Raw genomic sequence first — 27,980 nt, forward strand, 5'->3', positions numbered from 1 at the left:
TGGTTGTGTGGGGTTGGTGCGGTATGGTAAAACCACCACATCTTCCTAATGACAAGCAGTTGGAGAGAGAGAGAGAGAGAGAGAGAGAGAGAGAGAGAGAGAGAGAGAGAGAGAGAGAGAGAGAATTAGGGTAATAATCCCATTATGTTAGACTCGGTCATGTAACGGGTGGGTAAACTTGAACCCTTCCTCCTCCTCTCTCCACACACACACAAAGGCAGACCAGAACTCACTCGGTATAAAAGCTATACGACGAGGGCCATTTTCAGTCAGGCGGTCCACTGGCGTCGGTGTAGCGACACTTTATGGTTCGCAAGCAAGGCTTATGTAGGCCAGCAGGCAGGACGGGAGACTGGGTCCTCCTACATGACGGTATGCTGGGGCCTCTGACTGGCGTTCTGTGTCCAGCTTTCCACCAGCATACCTCTCTCTCTCTCTCTCTATCTCTCTCAGCACACGACAGTATAGCTCACTGAAAATACTTAGGCGAAAAAAAAAAAAAATACGTGGCAGATTTCACCGTGTACAAGTAGGCCATTTGTAAGAGTCGGTCCTCACAAATGACGCTGCTCCTTTTCCGTGGTGTGTGAAGGAGATAAAACGATACTTCTTCATCAGTTCGGAACACTGTGGAAACCACTGACAGCCCCACTGCATTGGAGAGGAGAGGAAGGAATCGCGGTATATGTAGCGATAACTATAGACGACTCAATACTCTGAACTCCCACTTTGATTTGATTGCGATGGTTATTACTATAATCTGTCACCAAATTACAGATAATTCCTGTTGACTACAGACGATAACTTACAGCTGAAGATAAATCATATACATTTGCCATATAAATCAATACATGTCTTGATGGCAATCGTGAACCGTGGTGATACCTTGAAAGATAAGGACGTAACCAACACCAGCATTGACTTATTTCTTGTATCTCCCCTGATGATGTGATTATTACACGAAAGTGCACTTGGGACCTTAGCGTTTGATCTCCCCGGGGACTCGTAAGAATGTGTGTGTGTGTGTGTGTGTGTGTATATATATATATATATATATATATATATATATATATATATATATATATATATATATTTTTTTTTTTTTTTTTTTTTTTTTTTTTTTTTTTTGCCGCTGTCTCCCGCGTTTGCGAGGTAGCGCAAGGAAACAGACGAAAGAAATGGCCCAACCCACCCCCATACACATGTATATACATACGTCCACACACGCAAATATACATACCTACACAGCTTTCCATGGTTTACCCCAGACGCTTCACATGCCTTGATTCAATCCACTGACAGCACGTCAACCCCGGTATACCACATCGTTCCAATTCACTCTATTCCTTGCCCTCCTTTCACCCTCCTGCATGTTCAGGCCCCGATCAGACAAAATCTTTTTCACTCCATCTTTCCACCTCCAATTTGGTCTCCCTCTTCTCCTCGTTCCCTCCACCTCCGATACATATATTCTCTTGGTCAATCTTTCCTCACTCATTCTCTCCATGTGCCCGAACCATTTCAAAACACCCTCTTCTGCTCTCTCAACCACGCTCTTTTTATTTCCACACATCTCTCTTACCCTTACGTTACTTACTCGATCAAACCACCTCACACCACATATTGTCCTCAAACATCTCATTTCCAGCACATCCATCCTCCTGCGCACAACTCTATCCATAGCCCACGCCTCGCAACCATACAACATTGTTGGAACCACTATTCTTTCAAACATACGCATTTTTGCTTTCCGAGATAATGTTCTCGACTTCCACACATTCTTCAAGGCTCCCAGAATTTTCGCCCCCTCCCCCACCCTATGATCCACTTCCGCTTCCATGGTCCCATCCGCTGCCAGATCCACTCCCAGATATCTAAAACACTTCACTTCCTCCAGTTTTTCTCCATTCAAACTCACCTCCCAATTGACTTGACCCTCAACCCTACTGTACCTAATAACCTTGCTCTTATTCACATTTACTCTTAACTTTCTTCTTTCACACACTTTACCAAACTCAGTCACCAGCTTCTGCAGTTTCTCACATGAATCAGCCACCAGCGCTGTATCATCAGCGAACAACAACTGACTCACTTCCCAAGCTCTCTCATCCCCAACAGACTTCATACTTGCCCCTCTTTCCAAAACTCTTGCATTCACCTCCCTAACAACCCCATCCATAAACAAATTAAACAACCATGGAGACATCACACACCCCTGCCGCAAACCTACATTCACTGAGAACCAATCACTTTCCTCTCTTCCTACACGTACACATGCCTGACATCGTCGATAAAAACTTTTCACTGCTTCTAAAAGGTAAGGATATATATATACACACACATATATATATATATATATATATATATATATATATATATATATATATATATATATATATATATAAAAAGCTCAATACCATTTGAAAAAGGAAAGTGGGGCAAAGAAGATACCAAAAGACAAAGAACAGCAGAAGACTCGTTGAGAAGAGAAAATACGATTAATAAGTTAGCACAGAGAGAACAGAGGGACACAGAGAACAAAAGGAACCCCCCCATCACAAAACACAACGAAGAAACAATACTGGCCCTGGAAAAGAAACCAAAATGACAACTGTTGCATGTGAACAAGGAGAGGTACGTAAAACTCGGACGCTGGGCACCTCAGATCTGGAGAAGACCATTATGAATTTGGACCAAGCGAGAGTCGACAAACACAGCCGTGGCCACAATACGAAGAACAAATATGACGCACACATGCAACGAACGCCAGTGGATTTCTGCTCTGGTTCGACTTTGCGCTGGACAAGGTAAACGACATAATCCTGTTAGACAACGTAACCAAACAACAGACGTGAGGCAAACTGGGAAAAGGTGGATGAAAGAGATATGAACAAAACGGAAATGTGTAAAGTTAGAACAAATGGACTTACTGCTTGCAATGCCGATACGTGGCACGGAAAAAGTAGTAGTGTCAAGAAATATGAAGCTTTGAAGATGATTGTGAGGAAGATGAGGAAGATTAGGAGATGAACAAACCATGTGATGTTTTAAGTGTAATGTTCAAGTTAGCAAAGAGACAAACTTGACGGAATTAATGAAGTATAAACCTTTGACGACTTAAATTATAGGAAGGTTAACCATGCAAGGAGAGTTGGGGGTCAAGAGGAAAAGAAACTGGCGGTGAAGAGACAACAATTAGCTGGAATTTGGAGAGAACATTAAGCATGAGTTAGTGAGCCATGTAAATAAGTGATGTGAGGATGAGAATATTAAAAGAAAACGAGACAAATGGTTCAAAGGCATTTCCAGACGACCCCCTCATGTGCAGCTGTAACACACGCGTGACAGCGGATAATAAGAGTATGATGAATTAAGCGGTACATTTGGTGGACACTTAGTGTTATAGCGTTACGGCCCTGCTTGGTAACGACAGCTCTTCGTAGGTACTTGTTGGTACACTAAGTCCTCGTCTATATTTTCTTCTTTCACTAAACTTCTGCTTTTCTTTCTCTTTCATCTTCTATCTCCTCACTTCTTTCAAACCCCCAGCTGAACTCATCTTAACAATCCCTCACCCCAGTCCTCTCTGTTTCCCTACCAATCCCTCCCCAAGTTATCTCTCTCTCCCTACCGATCTCTCCCCAAGTCCTCCGTTTCCCTACTCATCTCTCCCTAAATCCTCTCTGTTTCCTAACCATTCTCTCCTCAAATACTCTCTTGTTGCCCTACCAATCCCTCCCCCACTCCAAGCTTGGCAGTTCTCACATAGCTATCTCAACATCTCCCTCATCTCCGTCAGGACCCTCCCCATCTGACTTTAAGTTTGTTGATTAGCATAATTCCACTGTTTGTGTGTTTGGGTTCGAATAAACGCGGGGGAGGGGAGAAGTTATGTTTTCCTACCGAGAGAGAGAGAGAGAGAGAGAGAGAGAGAGAGAGTGAGAGAGAGAGAGAGAGAGAGTGAGAGAGAGAGAGAGATTGCCACCCCGTTTTTCATGCCTCCTCGTTTAATCTCACGGCGGAACATTCCAGCTTAAGGGTAATGGCCCTGCCTTCTTTATAAGATCTCGAGGTGTTGCATCTCTCTCTCTCTCTCTCTCTCTCTCTCTCTCTCTCTCTCTCTCTATATATATATATATATATATATATATATATATATATATATATATATATATATATATATATACACGATGATGCTGATGTTTACATCATCACATCCTGTGACTAGACACACAGACGAAGGTCCTGGTGGAAGAACCCGCTCCACTTGCCCCTAGCATGGAAGAGCGAGCCACTAGGACCTGGCCCACGCTCTCCTGGAAACTGTTCTGTACAGCCTCGGGAAAGCCATTGTGCAATGCCTCAGGCGTTCGTACCGCTGGAGTGACACCCATACTGATGTGGTGGGGCGCATTTACCACGGCCGAGTTGGCCATACCACCACACACACACTCGGGAAGATTGCAAACTGACGCCCACGTTGTGAAGACCCCAAGCAGGATTAGAAAGACTGACCTACCAATGTAAACAGACGACCCACACCACACTCAGGAGATGCGTGTACTACTGCATCACTGACCACACACCACTAAAGACACCTTGCGAAGCACTAGATCTGTCGCAAAGCAGTAGCTTTTCGAACCACGCGTCTTGTTGCGACGTAGCAACTCTGCAAGACACTTGGCCTACTTTTGCGACGCAGTCTGCAACTTTGCGAAAACAACTCAGCCCGTCGCAACGCACCAACTATCCTAAACACTCGGCTTGGTGTGGAGCAGTATTTTTGCGACACACTTATGACCCTTTGCGACACAGTGGCTTTGCCAAGGACCCGACCCATTGTGAGGCAGTTGATGCGGTGCGACACTGACTCGCCTTTTTCTATTCCACTGAGTCATGTGTCGGTCAATATATATACAACATAACACGACGCCCCCCCACCCCCAACCGGTGATCTACCTTCGTGACAGACTCGTGCAGGTAAGTGGCTTACTGAGAAAGCGATTACGGCGCAACAGCGAACAGGACAAGAGAAATTTCCGATGAATAAGAACCTCAATCATTGGTATTAGGTCAGACTGGGACGCCACAAACACCAGTTCCGGTCCCTAACGTTCCGGGAAATTGGTGTTCGTGTTCTGCCGACCCGGAAGCGACTGGAAGGTAATAAGATACCCCTCCTGACCTACGGATAATGACGATCATAATCCAGTACTTGCGATCCAGTCTCTTAACACGAAGACAAACACAGTTACTCCACTTTACAATTCTTATTCATTTTTTTTTTATAGACTTGGACGACTTTGCTTCAGCGAGGAAGACGAAGTGTTGTGGACCAGTTCTTGCGATACAGTACCTCTGTAATGGCTGCGCCAGCCATATACAAATTTGTTACAGTAAGACTCTCTTGTAATGCATACGAGACCATGTACTGTAATACATACGAGACCATGTATTGTAATACATACAAGACCAAGTATTGTAACACATACGAGACCATGTATTGTCATGCATACGAGACCATGTATTGTAACGCATAAGAGACCATGTACTGTCATGCATGAGACCATGTATTGTAATACATAAGAGACCGTGTATTGTTATGCATGAGACCATGTATTGTCATTCATACGAGACCATGTATTGTAATGCATACGAGACCATGTATTGTAATGCATACGAGACCATGTATTGTAATGCATACGAGACCATGGACGTAAAATTGTTAAAATATTTGTCAGAGACGGGATTCTCTCTCTCCCTCTCTCTCTCTCTCTCTCTCTCTCTATTACCAGCAGCCCAAACTAATCTGACCCTCAAATCACGTGATGAATCGTACGTACGAGGCGTTTTCTTTAAAACCCCAAATCTCTTTTAAACTCATTCTCAGGGACGGAGAGGAAAGATCATGAGGATAAAACGCTTAATACGCTTGTGAGGGTCCGTTTTATACCACCGCATTCCTCCTCCTCCTCTCTCTCTCCTCCTGGGCCTAGGAGAGAGAGAGAGAGAGAGAGAGAGAGAGAGAGAGAGAGAGAGAGAGAGAGAGAGAGAGAGAGAGAGAGAAGGCAAAATGCACAAACCACCTCCTTCGGTCGGCCATTATATCGCGCCAGCCACCACAGCCCTGTGTGTGTGTGTCTCTCTCTCTCTCTAAAACCCCATCCCTTCCGCTTTCCTACTCTCCTCCTCTTCCTTTCTCCCTTACCATTCCAGATCGCGGTCCCCCCCCCCCCCCCCCCAATCCCCCTGGACCCAAGGATACTCGACTGGAATGGCTGAGGGGGCGCTGTGAGAATCACAAGCAGGAGTGGGGGGGCTTCACAACCATATCATGTTTACCAAATACAATTGGGAGTCCAAACGCTGGGGTTTGATCTCCATACGAGAAAACGAGAGAGATTTCGTGTAACTGTCTGAATTCGTCTTTGAGGGAGACTTTGGACCTGGAAACACAGATGCAGGGAAATTACGAATATTTGTAAATACATACAGAAAACAATATCAGGAAATTCGTCTGGAAAAGAGAACCTGGTACAAGGAATGATTGGGTAATCAGATAATTGTAATAAAATAATTAGAAAATTCGTCTGGGAAAGGAAATTTGGAATTGGAAATATAGATATAATAAGAGACGGGAAGACCAGATATTTGAAACTGACGTAAAATAAATGATTTTAATCTAGATAAGAAATGGGGAAATATGTTTGATAAAGCAGTGAAGTATGGCAACTTCAACATCGAATCTTTACCTACGTAGAAAGGACGAAGTTCGTTCGTAGTCTTGACCACAAGCAACACACACACACACACACAAAAAAAAAAAAAAAAAAAAAAAAAAAAAAAAAAAAAAGCCATTCACTTAATGTTCAACTAAATGCATAATGTATAAACCACAGTATTTGCTCTGTAAACCTCCCTGTACAATTACCCCCTCAATCTCATGTATGTACTTATCCAAAGTCTTTTATAATTAATTCACTGGTTACCGCCATTACTATGGCCTGCCAGGTGTGTAATGTCTGTAGGAACTGAACCATAGAATTTCAGCCGAGTGGTTGCCATATTCAATAAACCATTATCTATCTATTTCCTTATCTATTCGTTGTACACGGGTACCTGACTCAGGTGTGTGTGTGTGTGTGTGTGTGTGTACACAGAGGTACAGACAAGATACATATACACAAGGTTAAGAGACAGGGGCAACACAAGTGTAAATCTCCCCTCCCGTAACACACAAGTATTACTAACCACACACAACCACAGCAAGAACAACAATGTTGCCACATAGGACTAGAGAGCATGATAGTATATACAGGGGACGTAGGTGAGTTGCCAGACCTCAGACGTTCTTGTATTTATGAAGGCATTACGGCCACAACCACTTACAGCTTCCACTGACACCACACCACTCTGACAATGGGACGCCACCGCAAACAAACCCGACTGAACTCCTTCCAAGGTTCGTCGGTAACTTTAAGGGTAAAGAGACATGAAAAGAACCCTCTATATATATATATATATATATATATATATATTTATATATATATACACACACCTCTGCGTGTATCCTTTATTGAAAGTTTACACGGCACCTTCCACTCCAATGCCTTGGTTCCTCTCTTATAAACTCAGTCTCTCGGTCAAACTGACCACAGAACTGTTGAAGTTTATGTAATTTCCACAATGATATCACCTCTTTGAGTCTGGTCTCGCCCCTGCTATATTTACATCATTTCCCACAGTCAAACTGAGGCAATACATAGTCACTATTTCCAGATGTTATGATGTTCTCAGATTCTATGCTGCTATATTTGAGAGATCCCATCCTAAGTAGCTCACTGATATGGTGTTCTAGGAACTACTACTGCATACTTTCTAAAAAACTTGGGTCTCCATGACTGTCTCCAAGAGAATCCAAATCCCCCCAATATCTCTGTTTATCACTGAATTTCCTATTATCAGTAATATACCACATCTAAAAAGTGCGTATTTAACTGCTCCCTGTCCCATCTTGATTGTTCCAGAAAGGTCTTTGGATGACCTTTACTACAATCACCTTTCCCACCGTGCATTGTCTGAAAACACCATCTTCCATTTCCTGAAACTTGAAATTTCCCCTCAGCAAGAGGGCCAGTCCTCCTCCTTTGCCTTCTCTTTCCTTCCTTGTTATCATGCACACATCTAGACAGTACAGTTGAAGTTTTATCTACACAACAACATCGGGTATATTTTCTATACCTCGATCTCCGAATTCCAGTTTTTTGCCATCTACCATTCGTCCATCTGCATTCCTATGCATTACTTTCAGTCTACTGTTTCCCTTAGTCAACATTCCTAAGCTCTCTGCGGGGCTGTTCTATCCTCTTGCCTCATTTGGTGTCTCCAGTTCTTTTTCCCCTTCTGGCTGCAGCCTTTACTCTCTCTCTCTCTCTCTCTCTCTCCCTCCCTTCACTTAGCCCATCACCTCTGATGGAGAGAACAGTGAATTCCTCCTCCTCCTCATTTTTTTTTCTTATCTCCTTATCTCCATTACTGGTCGTCCCCTTATGTCTTGAACACATCCACCAGTTCTACTTATCTATTATAAACCTGTGCTTGGCATGTCCATTCTGTCTAGTGGTCTTCTGGTCAGCATTCCTTCTTTCTTCACCATTCCCTCTTCATTTAGCATATGGTCTTCTTCCAGTCCAAAAAAATCTACGTGATTTAGGTCTGTCAAACTCCTGTGCTCACAATCCCTGACTACATTGCTCGACTCCCTGATTTCCTCTCCCATCTGGTGTTTCCCTCTCCATTGCCTTTGATTCAGTTCCTCAGTTTCTTCATTTCCTTCTCACAAATGTGATCATTTTATGATCCTTTTTCTCAACACATTCCACTAATTTCATCAGGATTAAGGTTTCAGATGAATCAAGTTTTGTTCTCTATTTTTCATACTTCCTTCGTTTTCTGGTCTTCTAGTCACACTTGTTCGGTCTTGTTTTCCCTCGTCTGATTCCCCTCCTTTTTTAAAGTCCAATACAAATACTCTGTCTTCCCTCTGGTAATCTGTCTGTGGTTGATAAGGCTTCCCCTGCCTTGGTTAACTATGTGACTACGATCTTTGTGTTACGAGGAGGGAAGCTTACACCTGTGTTGCCCCTTCTCTTAATTTTGTAATATGACCCATGTCTATTCCCTTATATTTGTACACACACACACACACACACACACACCAACTAAAGCCAAGTGTCCACTTATCGACTATACTAGAGGGGCAGGCCCACACCCAACCTAGGTTGGGTGTGGGCAGACTGCCGCAGCCCAAGATTCGAACCTATGCGGGTCTATGTTTAACACATGATCAGTAACGTCATGTGTTGTGTGAATGTGTTCTCCATATCGCTCTCTCACACACCCCCCACACATATAAACATCCTCATAAAAATGCCATCACAATATTCAGATTATATATATATATATATATATATATATATATATATATATATATATATATATATATATATATATATATATATATATATATGCTCGGCTACATCAGTGAGCATGTCACAGACCCAGAACTCAATTAACCAACCCACACCTCCCTTCCCCTTAGATCTATACAGGGACATAACCTAACCATCTCGGGCCCCGCCCCTCCTTCATCTATACTGTGAATAGGCCAGCGATTGCATAACGCTATTCTGGATTACAGATCTGGTCGACCTGCTAATCTTAAGTCTCTCTCTCTCTCTCTCTCTCTCTCTCCCTCCACACACACACACACACACAGACAAATCACAAAATATCCAAAACACCTTTTGTGACGCCCAAGCTACCGAGGCTGCACTCCACACAGTTACAGGGTAAGGGAGGTCTCCGTCTTTTGAGCGAGATCATTCCCGACATGACTGTACTCCTCTCCTCCACTTGCCACTTCTCTCTCTCTCTCTCTCTCTCTCTCTCTCTCTCTCTCTCTCTCTCTCTCTCTCTCTCTCTCTCTCTCTCCCCCCCCCCCCCCCGCTCATCTTGAGTTTCTCACCGAACCTTTGCCAAGATGTTCGACTTCGTTTTCCTTACGACAGACCGCCTTACCCCAGTGCCATTACTACGACGATCGCTGATATACGAGCGCACTAACGTACGCTCCTAATTCCCTTGGCCACAGTCGTGTTCGCCAGCATTGATGACAGTCCTGATGGCTACGCCCGTCGCAATGTCTTAGGTGAACACCTACACCTAACATTTCCTCATCCAGGATTATACAAGATTCTTGATTGTCGACTAACCTAACCTTACCTAGGTAAACTGTCATTTGCATCAGCGGCGGAGCTAAGGCCGTGGCCACCACCCTTCACATCCATCTGCATTTCGAACCTTTTCTCTCTTCTATGATCTTGCATTTCGAACGTGTTCTCTTCCATAACCTTGCCATCATCAACGTAAGCTTGTCAAAAATAAACCTTCTTTTGTTCCTTAATAAAATGGTGTTGTGGTGCATTTCTCATGTGTGCATGTCATAACTGTCAACAGATGTGTTACTGACGGTGGATAACCTTACGGTCACCAAGGCCAATGTCGACCTTTTTGACGTGGAGACTCAAGCAAAGGAACTACTTGGGATACAGGTGTGTGCAGATTGCACATAATACGAAGAGTCACCTAGTGTCTTTTTTTTTTCCCCAGCTTCTTCAACGTCTTCACCTGCCTGGGTATGGGTGGTTCAAGTAGAAATAAAAATATACAATATATTCATACTTTCTTTCCAGATTTAAAAGAAGGAAGAAATAAATAAGTTGTAATTTACACATATTACTTTGTGTTTAGAATACCATAATTCCATTAACTTAATAATACAACTGATCATCATTACGTAATATAATAATTACAGTTTACGTACATAAACTATTTCATATACTGTATGTCAATATTCACCTGACGTTTAAAAAGGGGAAATACATTCTCTCATTCTAACACACTGATCAATTAAACTTTACTGTAAAAAGAAAGAAAAAATATTTACATACGCTCTGACATGTGCCTCAATAACCATGACCTGACGGTGGCCACTACATATATAACGCCGTATAGGATTACGGTATATGAACTGTATGTTACGGGTGCTGGCCTAATGAACATTACCAGCTGGGAGCCATCAAATCCAACAGCGAATACATACACGACCTGGCAGTGTAGCAACGTACAGAGCTACGCAGAAACCTCATGAATCATATATATATATATATATATATATATATAGTTAATATATACTGGACACATGGAGTAGATAACGATTCACGTCTGGGCGACGAGGATTCGAACCCCGATCCTACCGCGTAGTTAGCCTACCGGCGGTAGGGCCAGGGTTCGAATCCTTGGCGTCCAAAGGTAAACTGATGTTATATATATATATATATATATCTATATATATATATATATATATATATAGTTAGTGCGACAATCGCCTGTGTCTCACGAATGTGATAACACTAGTATTTCGTTATAGATTCGTGCGTAACCATAACTTTTCCCTTTATCAGACGTACGCCGTAATGGCTAAAACCTTCCCGTACAACACCTGTCAATAATGGAATTAATTGTTATCGGCTGTTTTTCATAACCGTAAGGTTTTACGAGCAGAGTAAAGAAAGTTGTTCTTTGTAGTCGATTATTGAAAGCGTTGGATACAAAAAAAAATCTTTACTGATGCTTATTGTTATCAAAGTATGAACGAGGTCTTTTGTATGGTTGTAAACGGTAAATACTGGAGCTCTCTCTCTCTCTCTCTCTCTCTCTCTCTCTCTCTCTCTCTCTCTCTCTCTCTCTCTCTCTCTCTCTCAGTTAAAAGAGACGATCTATTAGTAATAAGAATGATGGATCATCCACTATCGACCTCCACGTTTCATTTCATGGATGTAGCTAAAGATACGACCCCAGTCCCGGAATTTTAAAGATGTGACCATCAGAACATTTTCCCAAAATGAGCCAGCTCATAATTTTGACATACAGGTCAACATGAGTGATCGTTACAGAGACACGAGCGATCATTATAGAAAAAGACAATAGCACCCGTCTGCTCTGCTAGGTATTAATTCATGCATTTCATTTGCTTCTCACTGCAGAGAGGTACAACTTTAAGTTTATGGATTCACTTATCCACACACACACACTATGTATACATACAAATATAATACTTAATCGCTGTTTCCCGCGTTAGCAAGGTATCGTCAGGAACAGAGGAAGAAAGGCCACATCTACTAACATCCATTCTCTTGCTGTCATGCGTAATGCAACAAAACCACAGCTCCCTATCCACAACCAGGCCCCATTGATCTTTCCAAGGTTTACCCCGTTCGATTCACATACCCTGGTTCAGTCCACTAACAGTACGTCGACCCCTGTATACCACATCGTTTCAATCCACTCTATCCCATGCACGCCTTTCATCCTCCTGCATCGTCAGGCCCCAATCGCTCAAAATTTTCAATCCATCCTTTTATGTCGAATTTGGCTCCTGGTTCTCCTTGTTCCCTCCACCACTGACACACACATCCTTTGTCAATCTTTCCTCACTCATTCTCTCCATGTGACCAAGCCATTTCAAAACACCCTCTTCTGCTTTCTCAACCACACACTTTTTATTTCCACACATCTCTCTTACCCTTTCATTACTTACTCGATCAAACCACCTCACACCACATTGTCCTCAAACATTTCATTTCCAACACGTCCACCCTCCTCTGCACAGCCTTATCTATAGCCCATGCCTCGCAACCATATAACACTGTTGGAACTACTATTCCTTCAAACATATCCATTTTTACTCTCAGAGATAACGTTCTCGCCTTCCACACCTTAATCGCTCCCAGAACCTTTGCCCCCACTCCTAACTACCCTATGACTCACTTTCGGTTCCTTTCGCTGCTAAGTCCAATCCCAGATATCCAAGACACTTCACTACCTCCACTTTTTCTCCAATCAAAACTCGCACCCCAACTAAGTGTCCCTCAACCCTGCTAAATCGAGTAACCAGTTACTCTCAACTTCCTCCTTTCATACATTCATCCAAACTTAATCACCAACTTCTGCTGTTTCTTACTCATATCTTAGAGACAGAGAGAACTCTGAGCTGTGGCATACGTGGCCTGAAAAGAGAGGGGAGAGCATAAAGTTGAAGGCTGCACGTCTCGCAAGCCCGAGTTAAATGTTGCTAGGCTCCTCCTCCTCCACCTCCTCCTCCTCGTGAGCTCGACCGCCCCGCACTAGGAGGGTGTGGAGACCTCCCCGAGGTCTGTGGTTAAGAGTCGTGCAAGACATCTTGAGGTAAGGGAGGGAGGCGGGTGGTCATGACAACACCAAAGACGCCGAGATCAAACACTTGCTTATGTAAATACGACTCGCATGCGTGAGCCGACCCCAACTCGTAAGCAGGCGGGTAAGCTCTCTCTCTCTCTCTCTCTCTCTCTCTCTAGCATATCTTTATGAGAGAGAAAGTCAATGGACCAAACCTGGACTTCAGAAAAGAAAAAAAATGCTTCTCAATCGGAAATCGTCAAGTGGGTCATTGTGTACCGTCTCAACATGGATGGAGGAGATGGCTCTGTGTTACTTCTGACGGAACGCCACCACAAGTTCGCCCACCTCCAGCTTTGGAGCAACAGGTCTTCACCCCCCCCAGCAACCACCCCCGGTGCAACGGAACACTGACGGAAGAACAGTACTACAGATCAAAATTACCAGAGAACGAAACTCGGCTTATAGGAAAGAATTGTTCAGTATAACTTCTGACCTGTTTCATGTAGCAATGTAACCATCAACGGTTCATTTTCTTCAAAACGACAGAAAGCGATTCAATCCATTTCAATAACTAGGATATAATCCTTCACTTTGATTATATATATATATATATATATATATATATATATATATATATATATATATATATATATATATATATATATATACATATACATTATATATATATATATATATATATATATATATATATATATATATATATATATATATATATATCATACAAACCTCCAACAGCCAGGATCGAACCCGGGACCCCTGTGCAACAGGCGGGAGAGTTACAGGGGTCCCGGGTTCGATCTTGGCTGTTGGAGGTTAGTGTATATATATCTATGTATCTATTAGGAACACGATCGAACGGCAGTTCTTAACACGTCAGCTACATAATTTCTAATCCTTTTCACAGTAACAACCACCATTACAACTTCTCAGTATTTACCTTATGTTCTCCCATCAACAAAACTTTCGTACATCAAATAAAACCTCTTGATGCTACAAATATCTCAATTCATGAATTCAGTGCTGCTTAATACAACAAAATATTTAGTGTTTTGGGTCTTTTAGAAGATATGATGCTGAGGACAACAGAATAAGTTGCAGGCCTAATGCGACCTTCCCTATAAGTCGATGAATTAAACCCATAAACACAACGTTATATTAATAAAGTCATAATATATCGCATCTAATAAGGCTGGAGCAATATTGCTCGCCGAATTTCCTATATTCTTAACCTTCACTTGATTACCCGTTTTCCAAGAGCTCCATAAACCCCCTCCATAACTCTCCTCTCCATAAAACCCGTCCATTATATCAACACGCTAATAAAATCCTCATAGCTCAGTCACCAGTCATCCTGGGTCTGAACTGATGGCGTGGAACGATTCGTGAAATCCAATCAGATGGAGAATAGTGGACTAGGAGGGGAAAATTTATATTGCATATAGTTATGCAATTCAAGATATGAGGGACAGAGCGAATTGGAGCGATGTGGTATACAGGGGACGACGTGATTGTCAGCGGGCTCAGCCAGGGTTCATAAACCTGTCGGAGGAAACCACAGAAATGTCTGTGGGGCCTGGTTGTGGGTAGGGACCTGTGGGCCCCAGTGCATTATACACGACAGCTAGATTGCCGACGTGGGCGAACGAGGCCATATCTTCGTCCATTCCTGACGCTAACTCGCTGACGCGGAAATTGGCGAACATACATGAAAAAATAATTCATATATATATATATATATATATATATATATATATATATATATATATATATATATATATATATATATATATATATATATATATATATATATATATGACAAATTCCTTCTATCAGACAAGAGTTTCTGTTGTAAATATAATTTCTGCCACGAAGACATCGCCTATATCAGGTTTTCAAGCAGAGAACCAATGGTAATTTCCTCCATCTTTTATCGTAAAAAAAATATGGAAAAATTAATGAGCTTCAAGCTCTATTTCTCTGACCGGTGAAGACAGTGAAAAAAAAAAACTATTCTTAAAGTATATATCAATGACCGGATTCGATACAGAACAGTCTAGTTCCAGACTGACCCCCGAACTATTTCGATGCAATAGTAGACATTAAACTTCACAAATAATAAACATCACGTAAGTCAACTCTGGACGACCCGCAGCAGACGCCATACTGACGGAATCTCCCGAGTGGCGTAGCCTAGAGACGGTGGAACAATGTTTCCCCAACTGTAACATGAACACTGTTCTGTCCTTCTCTGGCTCCACCCTCCCCCGGTTCATGCCGACGCCAACAGTCACTTTATGTATACAGACCTGAACCCCAGGGCTGTACTTGGTGCACACTCTGCCCCTCTTTCCTCGATGGCCGAGTGTAAAAGTTTGTTAATTCAAATTAAACCCCATGGCAGAGGAAATTGAATCTGGGCCTGGTTGGGGGACTAAAACACCGACAGGAAGCAACGTGTGGTATTAAAATGCGGTGGGTAGCGTCCGATTGGCTTAATGTTATAAGTTCTGTACAGCTTAACAGAAGACTGAGTCTTATGATTAATAATTTTTGATTTTGTGTAATGAGTGATCTGGAAACAGGACTCAAAACAGATGATCATCAGAATTTGTCAAATGACACAAAATGTGGGAAATGCAGCCCACTCAAAGCGACACTGGAAAAACAATCTAGGTGTTCTAGAGAAGTGAATGGAATAGTCCGAGACAGATAATGGACCTTAAGCAATGCAGTTCGGCGAAGAAAATTTTTATCACAGATATCAAATGCTCAGTGAACACTTACAAGTAAAAAAAAAAATATATCGTAATGCTTATCATTAATGACAATTATAAAAAGCAGAGACTAGATGCATATGGCAATGTTAACTCAATCCTAGGCATCATACCCTAGAAATATCAACTACAAAACGAAGGAATACCTACGCCCTTATTTGGTTTTAGCTGGAATACGTCGTTCAGTCCTGGTCACCAAACTTCACAAGACGTAGAAAAGCTACAGCTAATCCAGAGAAGATTAACAAAACCAATTCGGCTGCTCAGAGATAAGCCTTATGAAGAAAGAGATCTAAAGTCAACTTCTAAATGACACAGAATCTGGAAGAGATCTCTCGTAAGTTATCACAATACTTTACGATTTCGAAAAAAAATTTCACAAGTTAAATTCTTAAGCAACCAGATCTAATGGTAAGAAACTGAAAAGCAGATAATAACAGCAAGGTGGGCCCACAGTGTTGTTCAAGTTTCAGAGTTGTAGAACATGGGAATACGTTCCCACCTGATGTAGTCAATGACAAGACTACCAACACATTCAAATTATGTCGTAGATAAATACTACATTGATGCCTGTCATGATCATCTACACCTGGTTCGAGGAAGTACATGGGTTTAAATTTGTCGTTTTAATATTCATTCACTTTTTACTGTTTCATATTTGCTCCAGAAATTCACAGATTAGTGCAGTAATGGTTAGAAGGCATAGAGATAACTTAGAGAAATACCCGCAAGTTATCACTACGACTAAGAAGTCGCAAATAATATCTACGTCGTCGACTTGAAGCGTGGTAGTCATCGCTTATTCTTAAACGTATCTACAGTACTACTGCCAACCACTAACTGCTCAATCGTTCCATACGTGAACAATCTTGTTGAAGATAAAGTACTTTGCCTCATTCGAAGTACAATATTTGTATCCATTACTACAAGTGAAATCGGACGAATCAAGTCTGATGTAGCTTCTTAGATCATGATTATCAAAGAATCTGAAATCAGACGAATCGAGTCTGAAGTAGTTTGTTAGATCAAGATTGTCCTAGAATCTTATAAGTATACTTATGTAAGTAGGAGAGATGGCCAGAGAGCGTTATTGGATTACGTGTTAATTGACAGGCGTGCGAAAGAGAGACTTTTGGATGTTAATGTGCTGAGAGGTGCAACTGGAGGGATGTCTGATCATTATCTTGTGGAGGCTAAGGTGAAGATTTGTATGGGTTTTCAGAAAAGAAGAGTGAATGTTGGGGTGAAGAGGGTGGCGAGAGTAAGTGAGCTTGAGAAGGAGACCTGTGTGAGGAAGTACCAGGAGAGACTGAGTACAGAATGGAAAAAGGTGAGAACAACGGAAGTAAGGGGAGTGGGGGAGGAATGGGATGTATTTAGGGAATCAGTGATGGATTGCGCAAAAGATGCTTGTGGCATGAGAAGAGTGGGAGGTGGGTTGATTAGAAAGGGTAGTGAGTGGTGGGATGAAGAAGCAAGAGTATTAGTGAAAGAGAAGAGAGAGGCATTTGGACGATTTTTGCAGGGAAAAAATGGAATTGAGTGGGAGATGTATAAAAGAAAGACAGGAGGTCAAGAGAAAGGTGCAAGAGGTGAAAAAAAGGGGCAAATGAGAGTTGGGGTGAGAGAGTATCATTAAATTTTAGGGAGAATAAAAAGATGTTCTGGAAGGAGGTAAATAAAGTGCGTAAGACAAGGGAGCAAATGGGAACTTCGGTGAAGGGCGCAAGTGGGGAGGTGATAACAAGTAGTGGTGATGTGAGAAGGAGATGGAGTGAGTATTTTGAAGGTTTGTTGAATGTGTTTGATGATAGAGTGGCAGATATAGGGTGTTTTGGTCGAGGTGGTGTGCAAAGTGAGAGGGTTAGGGAAAATGATTTGGTAAACAGAGAAGAGGTAGTGAAAGCTTTGCGGAAGATGAAAGCCGGCAAGGCAGCGGGTTTGGATGGTATTGCAGTGGAATTTATTAAAAAAGGGGGTGACTGTATTGTTGACTGGTTGGTAAGGTTATTTAATGTATGTATGACTCATGGTGAGGTGCCTGAGGATTGGCGGAATGCGTGCATAGTGCCATTGTACAAAGGCAAAGGGGATAAGAGTGAGTGCTCAAATTACAGAGGTATAAGTTTGTTGAGTATTCCTGGTAAATTATATGGGAGGGTATTGATTGAGAGGGTGAAGGCATGTACCGAGCATCAGATTGGGGAAGAGCAGTGTGGTTTCAGAAGTGGTAGAGGATGTGTGGATCAGGTGTTTGCTTTGAAGAATGTATGTGAGAAATACTTAGAAAAGCAAATGGATTTGTATGTAGCATTTATGGATCTGGAGAAGGCATATGATAGAGTTGATAGAGATGCTCTGAGGAAGGTATTAAGAATATATGGTGTGGGAGGAAAGTTGTTAGAAGCAGTGAAAAGTTTTTATCGAGGATGTAAGGCATGTGTACGTGTAGGAAGAGAGGAAAGTGATTGGTTCTCAGTGAATGTAGGTTTGCGGCAGGGGTGTGTGATGTCTCCATGGTTGTTTAATTTGTTTATGGATGGGGTTGTTAGGGAGGTAAATGCAAGAGTTTTGGAAAGAGGGGCAAGTATGAAGTCTGTTGGGGATGAGAGAGCTTGGGAAGCGAGTCAGTTGTTGTTCGCTGATGATACAGCGCTGGTGGCTGATTCATGTGAGAAACTGCAGAAGCTGGTGACTGAGTTTGGAAAAGTGTGTGGAAGAAGAAAGTTAAGAGTAAATGTGAATAAGAGCAAGGTTATTAGGTACAGTAGGGTTGAGGGTCAAGTCAATTGGGAGGTGAGTTTGAATGGAGAAAAACTGGAGGAAGTGAAGTGCTTTAGATATCTGGGAGTGGATCTGGCAGCGGATGGAACCATGGAAGCGGAAGTGGATCATAGGGTGGGGGAGGGGGCGAAAATTCTGGGGGCCTTGAAGAATGTGTGGAAGTCGAGAACATTATCTCGGAAAGCAAAAATGGGTATGTTTGAAGGAATAGTGGTTCCAACAATGTTGTATGGTTGCGAGGCGTGGGCTATGGATAGAGTTGTGCGCAGGAGGATGGATGTGCTGGAAATGAGATGTTTGAGGACAATGTGTGGTGTGAGGTGGTTTGATCGAGTGAGTAACGTAAGGGTAAGAGAGATGTGTGGAAATAAAAAGAGCATGGTTGAGAGAGCAGAAGAGGGTGTTTTGAAGTGGTTTGGGCACATGGAGAGGATGAGTGAGGAAATATTGACCAAGAGGATATATGTGTCGGAGGTGGAGGGAACAAGGAGAAGAGGGAGACCAAATTGGAGGTGGAAAGATGGAGTGAAAAAGATTTTGTGTGATCGGGGCCTGAACATGCAGGAGGGTGAAAGGAGGGCAAGGAATAGAGTGAATTGGAGCGATGTGGTATACCGGGGTTGACGTGCTGTCAGTGGATTGAAGCAGGGCATGTGAAGCGTCTGGGGTAAACCATGGAAAGCTGTGTAGGTATGTATATTTGCGTGTGTGGACGTATGTATATACATGTTTATGGGGGGGGGGGGCATTTCTTTCGTCTGTTTCCTTGCGCTACCTCGCAAACGCGGGAGACAGCGACAAAGTATAATAAATATAAAATAAATTTGTATTATCTCATCTCTTAACCTTCTCTATTTTTCCTAATTGTTTATCGTATATCTTTATTAAGCTCGTAAATAATGCATCGATTTTATTGTTTTTTTCTCTCAAAACATTTATCATTGCTTGTCTCAAAGCAAAATCTGGTATGCTGACCTTCTGCCCAACGTAGACAGACCCTGCAGTTCAACCGCAGGAGGTTCAGTCAATCCTTTAAACTCGGTCATTTACGACCTTACCAAGCTATGCCAAAAGGGCACTTCTCTGAAATTCTACAACTATTTTCACTCCTCCTCCTCCCTCTTCTTCTTCTTCTTCCTCCTCCTCCTCTTCATGTTGTTCTTCGTCCTAACAACCATATAATCTGACATGCGCCCAGTCCAACCCTCTCAACAAACCCCACACAACCTACCATATTCCGTCTTGTCGGAAACATATTAGTCCCATGTCGCCCCTGTTTTGTCTGTGCTCGCAGCAAGTGAATCCATGGCCATCACTGTGATCAAGATACGTTTCTGTGACACATACTCACCGATGCATATCACTTTGCCAATGTCACTGACACCAGAGGGTCCCTTTCCCAATTTATATCTCGCTGTCCACCTCACACCAAAAAATAACCGTGATAAAGTCATGCCACTTTTGATCTTTCTATTAAGCACATCCTTAAAGAAAAACCGTATGGAAATATCTTGTATCACTTAACATGAAAGCAAAGATCTATAAGTAAATACAGAAAGTACCGTAAGGAAATCACTCACATCACCTAGGATAAAAGTGAATATCTAGTTAAAGAAAAGAAAAATATATTAGAAAAATGAAGCGTATGGCAAAATCGTGTGGGCAGTGTTCGGTATGTAGGCTGTGGAGGTGCACGACCATAAAACCGGGTCAGGTGGCATGATGAAAACCTAATCTGCCTCCATCACTTGGGTTAAGTTTTACAAGAGGCACGTTACCACAACGTATTCATAGTAACTGGCATTTTACATTACATATTACATAAACCGACATACTTACGTATTTCACATTCCTTTCTTATCACATAACCCCACCTATTAACTCTCATAACCCTAGCACAAACGACCTATCTAATATCGTAAGACAGGTTTTAAGAGTGACCAGGAAACATCCCACGCTCTTACATCACTGGCAACAAAGTTTCCATAATGGTGAAACTAAGATGAATATTAGATCTATAAAACTGGCGTCTCTTCTCATGACTTTTCCTAAGTGTATAAACAACATCCAAACCTCTATGTGAAATATTTGGCCACCTATTTTCAAGATAAGGTAAGAAATTCTGGCTGGGAAGCATTTGTTCTTCGGTGTGAACGGCTAAAGGTTAAACCTGTCTTGTTTCTAACCAATTTACTCTCGGGTTTTACAGACATGTCAACAGTCCAACGACCTCTGAGAGGCTCAAGTCGTCAATCTTTAAACTCCTTAGAAGACCTCTACCATTAACAAGACGCTGACACTGACAGAAATATGTTTTATGAACGAGGGACGCTGAAAGCCTCTGTCGTTCCGCGAGACCCGAGGGGGAAAACAAAACATTTATCACTATGGTCCCTGATTGGCAGGAAAAAGTCAAAAAAAATCTTGGGTCAAATGGAGGTAGTTTACCTCTCAAAATCCGTCTTAATAACGAGAAAACATCAAATATAAATATCTAATTATCTTCCTTGCCCAAGAGAGAGGCAAAATCAATACTAGATAAAATACCGACATTGCTTCAGGACAGCGGTATGATTTTGGCAAACCTCACTTTAAGAAATGCATTCGAGATATTTACGATGGTATGGAGCAAAACAGAAAAGAAAAATAGACATAAGAGGGGCATCTACAACATGGCACTCACGGGTGGAGAAATATAGTGAGGTGGGGGAAGACAAAACATTTATCATGACGGTCCCTTGTGCGAGCCATCAGCGTCGGACGCCAGCAGCCTCCGACCCAGCTAATGATGGGGGATCTCTGGTGAAGCTCACTGTCGCTGGAGACTCTCTCTCTCTCTCTCTCCGCTCACTCTCACTCTCACTCACACACACACACACACACACACACAACCTCCATAACATAAACAAAGGCCCAAGTGTCGTGTTTATGGCCCGACACAAAATAACTGACTCGTAATGCCCACTTGAAGTAGGGACTGCTCGCCCTGGGCGGCGTATTTCCCCTCGGTCTTTCATAGCGTCGTTGAGCCACACTACTTGTGATCACGCAAGTTAAAGTGTCGTATTTAAGACAATACAAGCTTTACATCTGGTAAGTACGGGAACACACTGCTTTATATACATAAAAGCCAAATGGCATTTCCATTTAAATTTCATTTGCGCGGAAAGCTGACGTGTTTTGCAAGTTAAACTGCTGTTAAGAGACTGTATTACGTAGTATAACACAGCGTTTCCATTATTCTGATAATCTCATACTTTGCCACATTAATGCCTTGTTACTAGGGAACGTTGGTGTAACAGTACTGTTGCTATGGCTGCTGAAAAACAGCCTTTAGAACGTTACAGAGATACATTCATATGGAAACAATCAGTATCAAATGTTCGTTACAGTCTATACCTAATGCTCGTTACAGTCTATAAATATATATGTTCGTTACAGAGTCTAGTCTCGTCTTTCTACATTTCGTTAACGTACAACACTTTGTCGTAGTATCCCTCTGCTCTACAACGATTTCGTCCGTGGTTCCTCCTCCTCATCTCTCACGTCCTTGCAATAATTCACCAGCTTAAAATCATTCTGGGAGGGAGGGAAGCTTCACTCATTCCTTCCATTTTCCGATGTAAAACTATAATAATGACCCCATTGCTCATAATTCTGTATCTACCTTGATACACTCGAGCTGGTATACCCCACGTCCCGAAACGACGTTAACGCGTATTAAAGAAGAGGATGTGTACAGCAGAGAGAGAGGAGGGAGGAGGCTACGTGGAAATCATCCGGGGGGGGCCAGAGAGCGGAACACGTCACAAAGGTCACGTCTGGGTTCATCATCAGCGTGGAGGGCTCGACGCTCCACGAGCCAGGCAGGGCGGGAGCTGGTCGCGCGAAGGGAGACGGCAGAAGACCATCTACCAACACGGGACAGAGAGAGAGAGAGAGAGAGAGAGAGAGAGAGAGAGAGAGAGAGAGAGAGAGAGAGAGAGAGACGCTGGCCGCATCGGACAGTCCACCAGCGTCTGGGATAAAGGGGGGAGGGGAGGGGGAGAGGGGGTGGAATTGACGACACCTCGCTCACAACCATTTCCTGGCGAGTATTTCCGTTGACGACCTGTTCAACGATCCTTGTAGACCCGTCCAAAGATACACCCTTAGCCTAAGCCGGGTACCCTTATTGGATCGACCAACCCCCAGGGAAGGATGAACAGCTGGGTTGACTGTGCTCTCCATCCTGCTTCAATCAGAATGTTCGGTGGTCAACAACACCAGAGTCTCTCAGCGAGTTGTGACCCCACAACCTTCATCCCAATTCCCAATGTAATCTATATGTTGTATTGTAGCGTTTATGTCTGGGATCATTGTTATTTTTATTATTATTATTATCATTATTATTATAAATATCATTATTATTATTATCATAATTATCATTATCATTACTCTTATTATTTTATTATCATCATTACTACTATTGTTACTATGATTGATACTAATAAATAATGATGATAATACTTATCATTATCATATCTATCATTATCATTACACACGCACGCACACACACACACACACACACACACACACACTGAGCACTACAGTTCCCTGACATTTTCATGGAACAAGACAATAATAGATTTCATCTTGAGACACATACTGAGCGGGAAGGTGGGGAAATGTATGCAAATGAGCCTTCCACGTCTCATGGATCAGCTTGGTGACGAAATAACACCACTGGGGCTGGCAGTGTTGGCAGACAGAGCAACGATAAGCTTTCCAACCAGAGATGTTGGCAGGCAGAGCCACTACAAGCCGTGGCGCCTGGGATGTTGGCAGACAGAGGACCAATATAACGTTTGGGTGTGTTAATCGATCGACATATCCTGGGGAAAGATGCGTATCTTCCGGGGACTTAAAGTTGGTGGTATACGGCAACTACTCTGGATAGGCAGGGGAATATAGTGTGTGTGTGTGTGTGTGTGTGTGTGTGTGTGTGTGTGTGTGTGTGTGTGTAATCACCCATTTGCATATTACGGGAAGAGAGTTGAATAGTCTATATACCATTAAGTACCCCTATAAACATTTTGCATCCTGGTGACATTCACAGTTTCCTTGTTTAGTGTACTGTGTGTATAGATGATTTGTACACAGCTGTGTATGTGCATATATGTGCATTTACATATATGTGTTTTCGTGTGTATATGTGTGTGTGTGCCATGTCTGTAGGTCTGGGTATGTGTGTAAGAGCTTTCGTACATCTGGGAGTGTGTGTCTTGTATGAGTCTGTGGGTTCGTGTGTGGGTCTGTAGGTTTGTGTGTGGGTCTGTGGATTTGTGTGTGGGTCTGTAGGTTTGTGTGTGGGTCTGTGGATTTGTGTGTGGGTCTGTGGATTCGTATTTAAATAAGTGTTTATGTTACTATGTACTTCCTTGTGTGTGTGTGTGTGTGTGTGTGTGTGTGTGTGTGTGTGTGTGTGTGTCTATACAATCCAGCTTTCTAATACGCTGGTGTCTTTTGAGAAGGCCGCTTTAAGTGAGCCAGTGAGCGTAATGCCGACTACAGGCCATATACATTACAACATTTTTAAGATGTCTAAAGATATGTAGACGTTATCACCCAGGTCCTTAAGATAAAGGAGTCGTGTCCAGAGCTCTGATGTAATGCTCAAAAAATCCACCTAGATTACCCGATGTTGCTCACTGATCGCCACACCAATGTTAGAAGCAGCTGGTCTCCTCTTTATGACCCGGAAATCATTGCCAAGATATTCATTTCGAAGGTTTTGAGAGATCAGACCAGTTCTGGTCATCACTTATGTGCCTGCTGTTACTCTGTTTCAGTAACATGTTCACTATGTTCATCTGTCTTCTTCCACATATCCTAATCCACATTTTGGTTCTCGTACACATCTGAACGCGTGGTAAGGTGAGGGGTCAAGGAAGCGCATTAGTGTGTGGCCATTAAGACCAACCCACACAATCAAAAGCATCGACTACTCTATACATCCCCATCAACCTCTGCTCTGAACACGTCTGTAGACGACCTGAACCAATATCAATGGATTCGTCTTGTAGATTCCGAATCTATAATGTAATGAGAACATAAACACACGTCACTTATACAAATTACAAAAATCGGGCTGCCAAGATCCGGGACTCGCATTCTCTTGAATTGGAGTGCGTCATCATTCGAGGATGTCACTTGTCCTGTTAAACTAATTGGACTGATTTGCATACGAATATCATGAATTATCAGCCTCACGGGAAACTGTTCAGCTAATTTTCATAAGGGAATTCATTAAGAATCACTTTTGAGTGAATGTTGACCTCTGGGATTGATTCACATTTTGAAAATCGATTTCTTTTACAAACAAATTGCAATATACAAGCCACAAGGGAGTTACCAAACTCCACTTATTTTTGTGGTTATGCTGGGAGTTGGAAAGTCACCTTCGGCAAGGACGTATCAACGGAGTACAACAATCTCGTTAAAGGAATTCATCCGTTCCCTGCTACTGATGGAGCGCAGCCTTAAAGCTTCAGGTACCCCTGTAGATGGGGTTCTGGGTTTATCTAATGATAATACCAATATCATTATTCATAACTAATAATAAAATACTGACATAAGTAACAATAGCGATTTATTCATTCTTATCATACTTAGTCACTCTCTCAAGCGTTAGCGAGACAGCGCAAGGAAACAGACGAAAATATGGCCCAACCCACCTACATACACATGTGTATACATAAATGCCCACACACACGCACATACACATACCTATACATTTAAACGTATACATACGTATATATACACAGACAATTCACATGTACATATTCATAATTGCTGCCTTCATCCATTCTCGCCGCCACCCCACCACACATGAAATGGCACCCCACTACCCCCGCGCGCGTGCGGGGTAGCGCTAGGAAAAGAGAACACTCAGTCTCTAGCTGTCATGTGTAATGGACCGAAACCACAGCTCCCTTTCCACATCCAGACCCCACAAAACTTTCATATATATATATATATATATATATATATATATATATATATATATATATATATATATATGATAGAGTGGCAGATATAGGGTGTTTTGGTCGGGATAGTGTGTGAAGTGATAGGGGTCAGGGGAAATGTTTTCGTCAAGAGAGAAGAGGTAATGAAAGCTTTGTGGAAAATGCAATGGCATTACATTAAATGATTTACACACGCACACCCACACACACACACCCACCCAAACACACACACACACACACACACACACACACACACACACACACACACACACAGGCTTCCGTAGCATCACTGACCATGATTCCAGCACGGGCCCACCCGGATTCGATTCCTAGCTGCGGCAGTCGGTCCACAACCATCCTAGCAAATCACTTTCTCTTGGGGGTATGTATAGATAACAGAGTACCTGGCCTAGACTGGCATATGTGTTTGTATGTATATATATACGCAGTGGAATAAAGACATGGTACATACATACAAAGAGACGAGGCAACACGAGTGTAAAACTCCCTAATGTAACACAGACATTAATCACTCACAGACGAACCTTAATCTTTTATCCTTTGATAAAAGTGTGTGTGTGTGTGTGTGTGTGTGTGTGTGTGTGTGTGTGTGTGTGTGTGTGTGTGTGTGTGTGATCACAGTCGAACGCTGTAAAAACCTAAAGGACTAAAACGCCAATGACAATTATCATTTTTCATCAGTCTGGGGGATTTCGTTTAATCCATGACCTTAATCCTAAAAGAATCATCGGTTGGTATCCGTCTCACTGGCTGTCCACACTTACGCCACAATTACTTACAACAACAACGAACTAGACCGAAAACAAAACAGTAGCGACCTCTGTGCGTTAAATTCCCATCCGCATTTTTTTGAGGGGAAGTCAATTTGCGTAATTCCCTGGGTTTTACACGAGGCGCCATGTGGTCCTTCTTCGACACAAACGTTGGCTGGGAAGTTTTTTTTCTTTTTTTCTTTTTGTTTTTAGAAAACGTTCAGAGACACAACGTTTTGTGTTAGCTTTGTCGTCAGACGCTGCTGAGTGGGTGGATCCAACGCGTCGACCCTGTAGCTTGGGGTCGGGTCGTGGCTTCTCCATAGCTTGGGGTCGGGTCGTGGCTTCTCCATAGCTTGGGGTCGGGTCGAGGCTTCTCCACAGCTTGGGGTCGGGTCGTGGCTTCTCCACAGCTTGGGGTCGGGTCGTGGCTTCGTGGCTTCTCCATAGCTTGGAGTCGGGTCGTGGCTTCGTGGCTTCTCCACAACTTGGGGTCGGGTCGTGGCTTCTCCATAGCTTGGGGTCGGGTCGTGGCTTCTCCATAGCTTGGGGTCGGGTCGTGGCTTCTCCATACGTCCATCAACGTCTCCTCCGGACGCAGGTCACTGTATCTCCTCGATGATACAGAGTGGAGACAGCGAGATATAACCCATAAACAATAAAGAACTTACGATAAGTATGTTTGCGAAGTTCTTTCTATGCCGTAGAGGTGACATGAGTAGCTTTATTACATTATTTTTCGCCTTAAAAGCGACGCAGGTGAGCTTGCTGTGGTATTTGCGTCACACTGTCTGTACCATGACGCTCTTGTGCTGAACCTGGCGTGCGAGTTAATTGGTAGTTCTCAAAACAGCTGGTAAGTACAGGTCTCTGCTTCTGGCAGGGCTGGTAGAAGCTAAGCAGTTTAGGGTCAAGGTAAAATCTTCCGAAAGATTCCCCTCCTGAATTACTCTTTAAAAGTGAAACATGACCTTGTGAAACGTTTCTTGCTTTCCCACTTTGCAGATTAAGTTGCCTCGTCGAGTGAGACCATACACGAAATGCCACCAGCTACTCCGATCCCTAGCTATTCCTTTAATAGATTCCTCTAGCCCTATCCAGGTCTGTCCCTGCATCTATCTACATCTTCAGCCTGCAGTCTGCCATATACTCGCCATCATCGTACAATCCTAAAACACATTCATCCTTGCGCCTTTCAACTTCACCTCATACTTCATTCTCGCATCGTACATTTCATCTTGTCTTCACTTCTGATTCCAACTAGGCTCCGCAGGTGGATCCAACACCCCTTTTTCTTGTTTTTTCTTTTTTCAAACCCAGTCTATCCAACCAGTAGT

At 42.7% G+C, this 27,980-nt stretch overlaps 1 protein-coding gene and 1 long non-coding RNA gene across 2 annotated transcripts in view; one reads left to right on the forward strand and one right to left on the reverse strand.

The window, feature by feature from the left end:
• Positions 1 to 10,718, forward strand: part of LOC139758498 (uncharacterized) — a 134,487-nt gene extending 123,769 nt beyond the window's left edge. The window contains exon 3 of the long non-coding RNA XR_011714853.1: positions 10,519 to 10,718. This is a non-coding gene — a long non-coding RNA (uncharacterized lncRNA). The remainder of the gene's footprint in view (positions 1 to 10,518) is intronic.
• The window catches only part of LOC139758491 (probable G-protein coupled receptor B0563.6), a 439,395-nt gene that overhangs the window by 91,483 nt on the left and 319,932 nt on the right, over positions 1 to 27,980 (reverse strand). The gene's annotated exons all lie outside the window — the stretch shown is intronic.

Source organism: Panulirus ornatus, chromosome 30 (genome assembly GCF_036320965.1).
Source record: "Panulirus ornatus isolate Po-2019 chromosome 30, ASM3632096v1, whole genome shotgun sequence".
NCBI lineage: Eukaryota > Metazoa > Arthropoda > Malacostraca > Decapoda > Palinuridae > Panulirus > Panulirus ornatus.